At 35.1% G+C, this 13,641-nt stretch overlaps 1 protein-coding gene across 4 annotated transcripts in view; it reads right to left on the bottom strand.

Moving 5' to 3' along the window:
• NDUFAF2 (NADH:ubiquinone oxidoreductase complex assembly factor 2) overlaps positions 1-13,641 on the bottom strand; it is a 217,782-nt gene that overhangs the window by 55,690 nt on the left and 148,451 nt on the right. The window lies entirely within an intron of this gene.

Here is a 13,641-nt window from a genome sequence, read left to right as displayed (position 1 = left end):
AAAAAAAAAAAAAAAAGATACTCCACAAGATCATCCCCAAGACATATAATGACCACAGTCTCCAAGGTTGAAATGAAAAAAACAATGTTAAGCACAGCTAGAGAGAAAGGTCAGCTCATCTATAAAGGGAAGCCTGTCAGACTATCAACAGATCTCTAAGTGGAAACCTTACAAGCCAGAAGAAATTGAGAGCCAAATATTCAATATTCTTAAAGAAGGGAAATTCCAACCCAGAATTTCATATCCAGTCAAACTAAGCTTTATAAGCGAAGGAGAAATAAGACCCTTTTCAGACAAGCAAATGCTGAGGCAATCTGTTACCACCAGAACTGCCTTAAAAGAGCTCCTGAAGAAAGCACTAAATATGAAAAGACCACTACAAGCCACTAAAAAACACACCAAAGTATACAGACCAGTAACACTACAAAGCAACCACATAAGTCTGCAAAATGAACAGCTAACATCATGATGACAGGATTAAATCCACACATATCAATACTAACCTCAAATGTAAATGGGCTAAAAGCCCCAATTTAAAGACACAGAGTGGCAAGCTGGATAAAGAACCAAGATCCACTGGTATACTGTCTTCAAGAGATCCATCTCACATGCTCAAAATACAGGGATGGAAGAAAGCCTACTAAGTAAAAAGAAGACATAAAAAAGCAGGGATTGCAATCCTTATTTCTCACAAAACAGATTTTAAACCAATAAAGATCAAAAAAGACAAAGAAGGGCATTATGTAATGGTAAAAGGTTCGATTCAATAAAAAGACCTAAGTATCCTAAATATTGTATGTGCCCAACACAGGAGCACCCAGATTGATAAGGCAAGTTCTTAAGAGACCTTCAAAGAGATGTAGCCTCCCACACAATAATAGTCAGAGACTTTAACACACCACTGACAATATTAGACAGATCATCAAGACAGAAAATTAAGAAAGATATTCAGGACCTGAACTCAGCTCTATATCAAACGGACCTGATAGATATCTACAAATCTCTCCACCCCAAAACAATAGAATAAACATTCTTTTCATTGTCACATGGCACTTACTCTAAAATTGATCACATAATCCTAAGTAAAACACTCCTTGGCAAATGCAAAATAACTGGAGTCGTAACCAATAGTCTCTTAGACCACAGTGCAATGAAATTAGAACTCAAGGTTAAGAAATTCACTCAAAACCATACAATTACACGGAAACTGAATAACCTGCTCCTGAATGACTTTTGGGTAAGTAATGAAATTAAGGCAGAAATCAAGAAGTTCTTTGAAACTAATGAGAACAAAGATACAACATACCAGAATCTCTGGGACACATCTAAGGCAGTGTTAAGAGGGGGAATTTATAGCACTAAATGCCCCATCAAAAAATTAAAAAGATCTCAAGTTAACAACCTAACATCAAAACTAAAAACATCAAAACTAAAAAAACTAGAGAACCAAGAGCAAACAAACCCTAAAGCTAGCAGGGGGCCGGGCGCAGTGGCTCCCACCTATAATCCTGGCACTTTGGGAGGCCGAGGCAGGTGGATCACGAGGTCAAGAGATCGAGACCATCCTGGTCAGCAAGGTGAGACCCCCATCTCTACTAAAAATACAACAATTAGCTGGGCATGCTGGCGCGCGCCTGTAGTCCCAGCTACTCGGGAGGCTGAGGTAGGAGAATTGCTTGAACTCAGGAGGCGGAGGTTGCAGTGAGCAGAGATCATGCCATTGCACTCCAGCCTGGGTAACAAGAGCGAAACTCCATTTCAAAAACCAACCAAACAAACAAACAAAAAAACAAAACTAGCAGAAGACAAGAAATAACCAAAATCAGAGCTGAACTAAAGAAGAAAAACCACACAAAAAACCATTCAAAAAAAGAGCAACAAAACCAGGAGCTATTTTTTTGGGGAAAAAAAAATAATAAAATAGACCACTAGCTAGACTAATAAAGAGGAAAGGGGAGAAAATACAAATAAACACAATTGGAAATGTGTTTATAAGGGGGATATTACCACTTACTCCAAAGAAATAAAAATCATCAGGGAATATTATAAACACTTTTATGCACAAAAACTAAAAAGTCTAGAAGAAATTGATATATTCCTGTACACATACACCCTCCCAAAACTGAACCAGGAGGAAACTGAATCCCTAAACAGACCAGTAACAAGTTCTGAAATTGCGGCGGTAATAAATAGCCAACAAATTGAAAAAGGCCAAGGCCATAGGGATTCACAGCTGAATTCTACCAGATGTACAAAAAGCTGGAACCATTCCTACTAAAACTATTCCAAAAAATTAAAAAAGAGGGGCTCCTCCCTAACTAACTTATTCTATGAAGCCAGAATCATTGTGATACCAAAACCTGGCAGTGTTTGATACCACAAAAAAGGAAAACTTCAGGCCAATATCCTTGATGAACGTCGATGCAAAAATCATCAACAAATATTTTTTGTACTAGCAAAGTATAAAAGCACTAGGAAACTGAATCCAGTAGCATATCAAAAAGCTTACCCACCACAATCAAGTTTGCTTCATTGCTGGGATGTAAGGCTGGTTCAATACATACAAATCAATAAATGTGATTCATCACATAAACAGAACCAAAGACAAGAACCATATGATTATCTCAATAGATACAGAAAAGGTTTTCAATTAAAATCAGCATCCCTTCATGTTAAAAACACTTAATAAACTAGGCATCAAAGAAACATACCTTAAAATAATAAGAGCCACCTATGACAAATCCACCACCAATATTTGGAATGGGCAAAAGCTAGAAGCATTCCTGTGATTGTTAATATTGAGTATCAACTTGATTGGATTGAAGGATGCAAAATATTATTATTGGGTGTGTCTGTGAGGGGGTTGCCAAAAGACATTAACATTTGTTTGTGGACTGGGAGAGGTAGACCCACTTCCAATCTGAATGGGCACCATCTAATCAGCTGCCAGCATGGCTAGAATAAAGCAGGCAGAAGAAAGTGGAATGAGCAGACTTGCTGAGTCTTTTGGCCTTCTCTTTCTTTCATGCTGGATGCTTCCTGCCCTGCCCTCAAACTTCAGACTCCAAGTTCTTCAGTTTTTGGACTCTTGAACTTACACTAGTGATTTGCTAGGGACTTTTGAGCCTTCAGCTACAGATTGATGGCTGTACTGTCAGCTTCCCTACTTTTGAGGTTTTAGGACTCAGACTGGCTTCCTTGCTCCTCAGCTGCAGATGGCCTATTGTGGGACTTCACCTTGTGATCGTGTGAGTCAATTTTCCTAACAAACTCCCCTTCATATATATATATATATATATGCTATTAGTTTTATACATATCCTATTAGTTCTATACCTTTAGAGAACCCTGACTAATACAATAACCTTGAAAACTGGCACAAGACAAGGATGCCCTCTCTCACTACTCATATACAACATAGTATAGGAAGTTCTGGCCAGGGCAATCAGGCAAGATAAAAAAATTAGAGTATCCAACTAGGAAGAGAAGAAGTCATACTAACCCTGTTTGCAGATGACATGATCCTGTATCTAGAAAACCCCATTGCCTCAGCCCAAAACCTTCTTAAGCTGATAAGCAACTTCAGCAAAGTCTCAGGATACGAAATCAATATGCAAAAATTGCTAGCACTCCTATACACTAACAACACTCAAGCAGAGAGCCAAATCACGAACAAACTCCCATTCACAATTGCCACAGAAAGAATAAAGTACCGAGGAATACAGCTAGCTAAGGAGGTAAAAGATCTCTATAAAGAGAACTACAAACCACTGCCCAAGAATCAGAGATGATACAAACAAATGGAAAAATATTCCATGTGCATGGACTGAAAGAATCAATATTGCTAAAATGGCCATACTGCCAAAGCAATGTGCAGATTCAATGCTATTCCCATTAAACTAGCATTGACATTCTTCACAGAACTAGAAAAAAATTTTTTAAATTCATGTGGAGCCAAAAAAGAGCCTGAATAGCCAATGCAATCCTAAGCAACAACAACAAACAAATAAAGCTGGAGGCATCACACTACTCAACTTCAAACTATACTACAGAGCTATGGTAATCAAAACAGCATGGTACTGATACAAGAACAGTCACATAGACCAATGAAACAGAATAGAGTGCCTAGAAATAAGACTGCACACCTACACATATCTGATCAACAAACAGACAAAAATAAGCAATGGGGAAATAATTTCCTATTTAATAAATGGTGCTAGGATAACTGGCTAGCCATATGCAGAAAACTGAAGCTGGACCACTTCCTTACACCATACACAAAAAATCAACTCAAGACGGATTAAAGACTTAAATGTAAAATGCAAAACTACAAAACCCTGGAAGACTACTTAGGCAATACCATTGAAGATTTGGAATACGCAAAGACTTCATGAGGAAGACACCAATTTGCAAAACAAAATTTGCTATTTTGTTGCAATTGCAACAATAGCAAAAATGGACAAATGAGATATAATTAAACTAAAGAATTTTGCATAGCAAAAGAAACTATCAACAAAGTCAACAGACAACCTGCAGACTGGAAGACAATTTTTAACAAGCTATGCATCTGACGAAGGTCTAATATTCGGCATCTGTAAGGAAGTTAAACAAATTACAAACACTTCTCAAAAGAAGACATACATGTGGTCAATAATCACATCATAAAATGCTCATCACTGATCATTAAAGAAATGCAAATCACACCACCTCATGCCAGTCAGAATGGCTATTACTAAAAAGTCAAAAAATAACAGACACTGGCAAGGCTGCAGAGAAAAAGGAATGCTACACATGGTTGGTGGGAGTGTAAATTAGTTCAACAATTGTAGAAGACAGTGTGGCGATTCCTCAAAGACCTAAAGACAGAAATACCATTTGACACAGCAATCTCATTGCTTGGTATAAACCCAGAGGAATATAAATCATTCTGTTATAGAGACACATGCATGTGTCTGTTTATTGCAGTACTATTCACAATAGCAAAGAGATGGAATCAACCTAAATGTTCATCAGTGATAGACTGGATAAAGAAAATGTGGTAGATATATACAATGGAATACATGCAGCCATAAAAAAGAACAGGATCATGCTTTTGCAAGGACATGGATGGAAGCCATTATCCTTAGTAAACTACACAGGAACGGAAAACCAAATATTGCATGTTCTCACTTGTAAGTAGGAGCTAAATTATGAGAACCCATGGACACCTAGAGGGGAACAACACACACTGGGTAGACAGGAGGAGGGAGAGGATCAGGAAAAATAACTAATGGCTACTAGGCTTAATACCTGCGTGATGAAATAATCTGCACATCAAAATCTCCAGACACACATTTACCTATGTAACAAACCTGCATATGTACCCCTGAACTTAAAAGTTTTAAAAAAATAGTTACTTATGTATAATTATGATTTTTTTCTAAAAAAGAGCTTCCTTTTGAAATAACTCAATATGAGCTATATATCTATAAAAGGTTTTAAGCAATATATATTCAGTTTTAATGTAGATTAGAAGTTAATTCTAATTTTAGAAAAATGAACTACTAGGGCAGGGGTCAGCAAAGTATAGCCTGCAAGCCAAGTTCAGCCCACCACTTTTTACTTTTTTTAATGATTGCAAAAACATCAAGAGACGAACAATATTTCATGACATGAAAATCATATAGAATTCAAAATTTCAGTTTCTACAAATAAGATTTATTAGAACACAGGCACATATTTGTTTACATATTATCTGTGGCTGCTTCAGTGCTACAGCATTAGAGTTGAGTAGTTGTAACAGACTAAGTGGCCCATAAAACCTAAAATATTTATCATACCATCTGGACCTTTAAAGAAAAAGTTTGCCAACCCCTGTGCCAGGGCTATCATTAAGTATATCCCTTTAGTGAAAAAATATATATTTTGATGCAAAAACACTTTCATATTATTAAAAATAAAAATAATTATTGATTATTATACTTCTGACTAATGATTACCATGTATTCTAGAGTCTATGAACACACATCAGTGGGCATAAGACCATGCTGAAAAAGTATAATGGCATAATGCACACTATTGTCACTATGAGAAAAACTACTCTAAATAACAATTTGCCCTACTGATGAGTCTATAAAATAGCATTTTCAGTTCTCTAGTAAGGCTGAAAAAAAAAAGTACTTCACTTGAATACAAATCATTTAAAAAATTCCAAAGTATAAAGAGGTTGGAGAAACTCTGTTATATGTTTTCTAAAGCTTACTGGTTTTGCCTAAGTTTATAAAATTCATCCACTGATATAAGAATATAACAGAACAGATTCTGAATGCATTAAAAGCCACCTAGTCTATTTATTGTCAGGGACACTATTATCTAATAAAGACAAAGGGGCTTCCATTAGCTTTATTTTCAATGACCATTTAACGAATCTTTGCTTTATACAGATATATAAACATAACTGATGAAATAAGCTTGTATATTTATAATTGTACAAAACCAGATACTTGACATGTCCTTTTGGGATGATGAGTGATGCCACTACTATTTATTATGCATCCTGTAAAGGTTACAACCAGAAATGCTCAACGCGACCACTTATTTGTATAATCATACCCAATTTCCCAACTACTACATACAGCAAAGGAAATGACCAGCTGAAGGTTGCATTAATATCAAGTCATTACTTGGTTGTTTTTGTTAACTTCAAAACAGTCTGAAACTGAACCATTATCCAATTATAAACTATATGATAATTTTGCCATTGCTAGTGATATTTATGTGGTGAAATCTATATCTGTCCTCATTATAATATAAAGATTGTTTGAAATGAATTTAGCAAGATGACTGGACAGTTTACACCTTATGATCCTAGCATTCTTTCATCAGTGTTCATTTGCATTCTCATCAGTATGCATGGGATTTTCACTGAAGTTTAATATTCCTATTAGAATAAAACACCCTATAATAAGATAAAAGGTGAGTATGTAAATTAAAGCACCCATTAATCACTTAAACAGACTAGAAGAATCAAGCAAGAAAATACTTCATGAAGCATACATTCCTCCAATCTCCAATGGTACTAAAAATGACAAATACACATTTAGAAGCTTTGTCAACAGAGGCTAAAGTAAATGAAATACTCTCTTACTAGATCCAGTAGGTAACCATTCAGAACCAAAATTATGGAAAGGTTATCAATAGACTGTAGCCAAAAGATATGACATTAGAAATACGTTTTACTTCACTTATGGAAGAGACTGTAATAAAGCTTCATCTTTTAAAAAATGATCTTTGCTAGTTCTGAGTGTTGACACTTCATAAAGGACTATGAAAATAAGAGATCCAAAGTTTTTACTGTGAAAATCTTTCAAAGGATATATTATGAAATAAATCATTTTCCAATTATTGACTTTTAAGTATGTCTTAGAGATATTATCAAATTAAGTTGGCATCTTTAAGTTACAAATTTTGCAGTGCTCATGGCTATTACTGCCTTTTTTCTTAATCAACTTTATTGCGGTATAATTTACAAAAATACAGTGAGCCATTTTAAGTGTACAATTCCACAACTTCTAGCAAAATGTTTACAATCCTGTGATTAGCACCACAATCAGTAGATAGAACATTTCTATTACCTCTAAAAGTTCTGGAGTCTGTTTACATGGAAACACCCACCTTACCCTACCCATAGCCCCTAGGCAATAAGTGATAGTCTTAAGGTAGCCTACACAACCACCACCTCCTGGTATTCATACATTTGTATTACCTCTTCTCCTTGAGTGAGTGCAGGACCCATAGCTTCTAATTATGAGAATGTGGCAAAGGTGATGGGATATATGTGATTGTGTGATTATATAAGATTATGGTGCTCATCTTGGCTGGAGTATTTTTATCCCTGGCTGGCTGTAAGGAAAATGTGGCCATATTGGGAAATCCCATTGGCAAGAAACTGTCAGTGACCTCTAGGACTCAGTGTGATCGTTGGCTAGCAACCAGCAAAAAAGTGAAGCTCTCAGTCTTACAACTGCAAGGAACTGAATGCTGCCAACAACCACACAAGTGGGAAGGTAGAGCTTTTCCTAATCAAGTCTCGAGATGAGAACCAGCCTTGGGTTGATTACAGCTTAGTGAAACCCTTAACTAGAGAACCCAGCTAGGCCGAGCTTGGGCTCCTGATGCACAGAAACTGTAAGATAATAAATGTGTCTTGTTTTAAGTTACTACTATTAGGGTAATGTTTACAGACAGCAATAAAAACAAACACAATGAGCATATCAGCAGTTCATTATTATTATCGATGTGTAGTATCCCTTTGAATGGAAGTATGATAATCTGTTTATCCTCTCACTTGCTGGATATTTGAGTGGTTTTCAGTTTTTGGCTATTATGATAAAGCTGCTGGGAAAAATTTGGGTACAAGAATTTGGTTGGACTTATGTCTTTATGTTTCTGGGTAAATACTTAGCTATAGAATGTCCAGGTTGTAGAATAAATATATCTTTAAATTGATAAAGAACTAATAAACTGTTTTCCAAAGCAGTTGTAACATTTTACACTCTAGTCAGAAATATATGAAAGTTTCAGGTACTTTACATCTTCATGAATGTATTGTCAGTTTTGTTGGTATTGTCAGTTTTTAAAATTTTAGTCAGTCTAGTTGTATGTAATGGTACTTCACTGTTGTTTTAATTAGCATCCCTTCATGACTACTGATTTTACATATTGTTTTAGTCTGCTTGGGTGCCATAACAAACCACCACAACTGGGTGGCTTGAACAACAGAAAATTTGTTTTCGCACAGTTCTAGAGGCTGAAAGTCTGAGATCAAGGTGCCCCAGTATAATCAGCTTCTTTCTGGGGCCTCTTCTCAAGACTTGAAGGCAGCCATCTTCTCAACATATACCCACATGACTTCTTTTTTTATGCATGTGCTGGGAAGAGTACAGCTCTCTGGTGCCTTTTCTCCTAAGGGCACTAATCTCATTAGGGCCTCACCCTCATGGCCTCATCTAACTCTAATTACCTCCCAAAGGTCCCACATCTCTAAATACTATCATATTTAGAGTTAGGGGTTCAACACATGAATAGGGCGGAAGAGTGTGGGGGAAACTACAAACATTTAGTCCATACCACAAATCTTCTTTGGTGAAGTATCTGTTTTTATCTTTTGCCCATTTTAAAATTAAATGTTTCTCTTATTTAGGCTTTACATATTCTGAATACAAGTTTAATGTGAGATATGTTCTCCCTGTCTACGACTTGTCTTTTCCTTTGCTCAAATAAATCTTTTAAAAATTAGAAACTGTAAAATTCTGGTGAAGTCTAATTTGTCATTTTTTTTTAAACTTTGTGTTTTAGGGTCCTATTTAAGAATTTTTTGACTACTCATAATTGAAATATTTTTCTTCATCTTTTTCTTCTAAAAGTTTATTAATTTTAGCTTTATATTTAGGTCTGTGATAAATTCCAAGTTAAATTTCTTAGGGGATTATATGAGGTAATGTTCAAGGTTTATATTTTTTCCATACGGAAATTCTGTTGTTCAACACAAGCAATTGCAAAGAATTTTCTTTGCTTATTGAAACATCAATTGATCATATAAATATAAGAAAACTTCTGGATACTCAGGTTGGTTCCATTAATTTTATAACTATCCTTACAGTAGTACCAAACCATCTTGAAAAATGTAGATTTATATTAAGTTAAATTCTCCAATCTTGTGCTTTCTCTAAAAAGGTTTTGAGTATTCTAGCTTCTCTGCATGTTAATAAAAAAATTAAAATCAACATACCAATTCCAAAATGAAGGCAGCTAGTATTTTGGTTGGGGGGCACTGAATTTAGAGATCAATTTGAAGGGAAATAATATCTTTTAAATATTAACTCTTCTGATCTATGAAAATTGTACATCTCTCCATTTAAATCTTCTTTAATTTTTCTCAGCAATATTTTATTTTTCTTTTCTTTCTTTCTTTTTCTTTTTTCTTTTCTTTTTTTAAAAGAGACAGGATCTTGCTGTGTCACCTAGGCTAGAGAGCTATGGAGTGATCGAAGCTCACTATAACCTCAAACTTCTGGGCTAAAGTGATTCTCCCAGTAGAATACAGTAGGCTGGGAAGACTACAGGCGCACACCACCACACCTCACTAAAGTGCTTACTTTTTGTAGAGACAAAGTGCTGCTACGTTGCCCAGGTTGGACTGCAAGTCTTGGCTTCAGGTGATCCTCCCACTTCAGCCTCCCAAAGTACTAGGATTACAGCCGTCAGCCACCTCACCTGGCTGATATTTTATGTTTTCCAATGTAAAGGTCTTAGATATAACTTTGTAAATTTATCTGTAAATCTTCAAGTTATTAATAGTATTTTAAGTAATATGTTACTTAGTAATTATTTGGTATTAATATGTAGATATATAATTTATACTGTCCTGTATAAAACTCACCTATTAATTTTTACATATATTTTGTAGACTGTCTACATGTAGTCATGTCATCTGTAAATAGAGTTTTACTTTGTCCTTTCTTATCTGTATTCATTTCATTTATTTTTATTGCTTTATTGCATTGACAGGGATTTTCAAAGATGATGTGAAATGTAAATAGTCAAAAAAGATATCCTTGTCTTGTTCCCAATCTTAGAGGGAAAGTGTTCTGCCTTTCACCATTGAATGTGAGGTTAACTATAAGGTTTTTTTTTTTTTTTTTTTTTTTTTACTTAATGCCCTTTATCAGGTTGAGGAGCTTCTTTTCTATTTTAAGTTTGTGAAGAGTTTTTAATCATGAATGTATACTGAATTTTGTCAATTATTTTCTGTACCAACTGGAATTAACTCATGATTTTTCTCCTTATTGTTACTATGGTGAATATAAATTGATTTTCAAATGTTAAATCAATCTGTATTACTGGGATAAACTCCACATGATCGTGGTATACTGCCCTTTTTATATATTGCTGGATTCAGGTTGCTAATATTTTGTTAGTGATTTCTGCATCTATGTCTATGTAGGATATTGGTCTGTAGTATCTCTTTATTGTTTCTGTCAGGGGTTGATATCAGATTAAAAAGGGCCTAATTAAATGAGTAGAGAAGTATTCCGATCTCCTGCATTTTTGGAAAGAATATGTGGCCCATCCTGGTGTATGTTCCATGTGCATATGGAAAAAAAACGCGCATTTTACAATTGCTCAGTGGACTGTCATATGTCAACTGGGTCATGTTTGATGTAGGTGTCTTTGATATCATTCTGAACAACTTCTGCTTTTTGTGTAGCATTTCTAGACCATTTAAATTTACTGTACTACTTACATAGGTTTAATTCTACAGGTATTTGTTTACCTATATTCATAGCAGCATTACTCACAATAGTCAAAAGGGGGAAGCAACTCCAATGTCCATCATTAGATGAATGGATAAACAACATATAGTATCTATATACAATGGAATAATATTCAGCTCAAAAAAGGAATGAAATTCTGATACAGTCTACAACATGGATGAACCATGAAGACATTATGCTGAGGGAAACAAACCAGACACAAAAAGAGTAAATACTGTATGATTCCACTTCTATGACATGCCTAGAGTAGTCAGATTCACAGTGACAAAAAGTAGAATGGTGGGCACCAAAGACTGGGGGAAAGGAGAAAATGTAGAGTTATTTTTCAATGGGCATGAAGTTTCAGTTTGAGAAGAAGAATAAAGTTCTGGAGATGAATGCTGCTGATAATTGCAAAGAGTGAATGTTCCTAATGCTACTGAACTGTATGCTTAAAAATGGCTAAAATGGAAATTTTTATGTTATGTATACTTTACCACAATAAAAAGAGAGGATAATTAAAAAATAAAATCAATCAATGTAATAAATCATATAACAGAATGAAAGAGAATAACCATAAAAATAATCTCAATAGATTAAGAAAAGATATTTGACAAAATCCAATAACATTCATGATAAAAACTCCCAGCAATCTAGGAATAAAAGAGAGCTTTTTGATCTGACCACAGACTTCTATAAAACCTTACAGCTAATATCATATCTAATAGTGAAAAACTGAATGCTTTCCCTTAACACCAAGAACAAGGCAAAGTTGTTCACTTTACCAGTTCTACTCATCATTTACTGTGGAGGTTCCTTGCCAGTGCAGTAAGGTGAGAAAAAACAAAGGCTTACACATGAGAATAGAAGAAACAGAAAGGAAAGATTGTTTATGTAGACAACCACAATAAGTTTACAGTAAAGATGATACAATTGATAAGTGTGTTTAACAATGTCATGTAAAGTACACAGTTGATATACAAAATCAATTGTATTTCTATGTGTCATCAAAGAATAATTTGAAATCGAAATAAGAAACAACTAGCAATAGCACCAAAAAAAAAAAAAAAATCAAGAAACCCTTAGGTATTAATTTAACAAAATATATGCAAGATCTAGATTGAAAACTACAGGCCAGAAAGGTAGTTCACACCTGTTATCCCAGCACTTTGGGAGGCGGAGGCAGGCAGATCACTTGAGGCCAGGAGTTTGAGACCAGCCTGGCCAACATGGTGAAATCCCATCTCTACCAGAAATAGAAAATTAGCTGGGTGTGATGGCGTGTGCTTGTAATCCAAGCTACTCAGGAGGCTGAGGCAGGAGAATCACTTGAACCTGGGAGGTGGAGGTTGCGGTGAGCAACAAAAATAAACAATGGGGAATGAAAACCCTATTCAATAAATGGTTCCGGGATAACTGGCTAGCCATTGATAGACAAATGAAACTTGACCCCTACCTTTCACTATATACAAAAATTAAACCAAGATGATTTAAAGACTCAAATGTAAGACGTCAAAGTATAATATCCAGAATCTATAAGAGGCTTTAATAAATCAAAAAGAAAAAACGACACCATTAAAAAGTGAGCAAAGGGCATGAAAAGACATTTCTCAAAAGGCATACACGTGGCCAACAAACCAAATACTCAACATCACTAATAATCTGAGAAATGCAAATCAAAACCACAATAAGATACCATCTTACATCAGTCAGAATGGCTACTATTAAAAAGTCAAAAAATAACAGATGTTGGTAAAGTTGCAAAGAAATGTGAACACTTATACACTGTTGGTGGGACTGTAAATTAGTTCAGCCTCTATGGAAAGCAGTTTGGTGATGCTCAAAGAACTACTAATAAAAATAGAACTATCACTTGACCCAACAATCCCCTTATTGAGTATATACCCAGAGAAAAATAAATTGTTCTACCATAAAGACATATGCATTTCACAGTTATCACAGTACTATTAACAATAGCAAATTCATGGAATCAAATTAGATACCCATCAATTGTGGACTGGATAAAGAAAATGTAATACATATATACCATGGAATAGTATGCAGCCATTAGAAAGGATGAAATAATGTACTTTGCAGCAACATGAATACATCTGGAGGCCATAATCCTAAGTGAATTAACGCAGAAACAGAAAACCAAATACTGCATGTTCTCCCTAATAAATGGCAGCTAAATACTGAGTACACATGAACATAAAAATGGGAACAACGGACACTAGGGAGGGTACCATGTTCACTATTTGGGTGACAGGTTCAGTTGAAGCTCAAACCTCAGAATCATGCAATATCCACGTAAGAAACCTGCACATGTAACTTCTGAATCTAAAATT

This window comes from Cebus imitator, unplaced genomic scaffold, assembly GCF_001604975.1.
Source record: "Cebus imitator isolate Cc_AM_T3 unplaced genomic scaffold, Cebus_imitator-1.0 Scaffold255, whole genome shotgun sequence".
In the NCBI taxonomy this organism is placed as follows: Eukaryota; Metazoa; Chordata; class Mammalia; order Primates; family Cebidae; genus Cebus; species Cebus imitator.
This window is presented reverse-complemented; position numbering and strand designations above follow the sequence as displayed.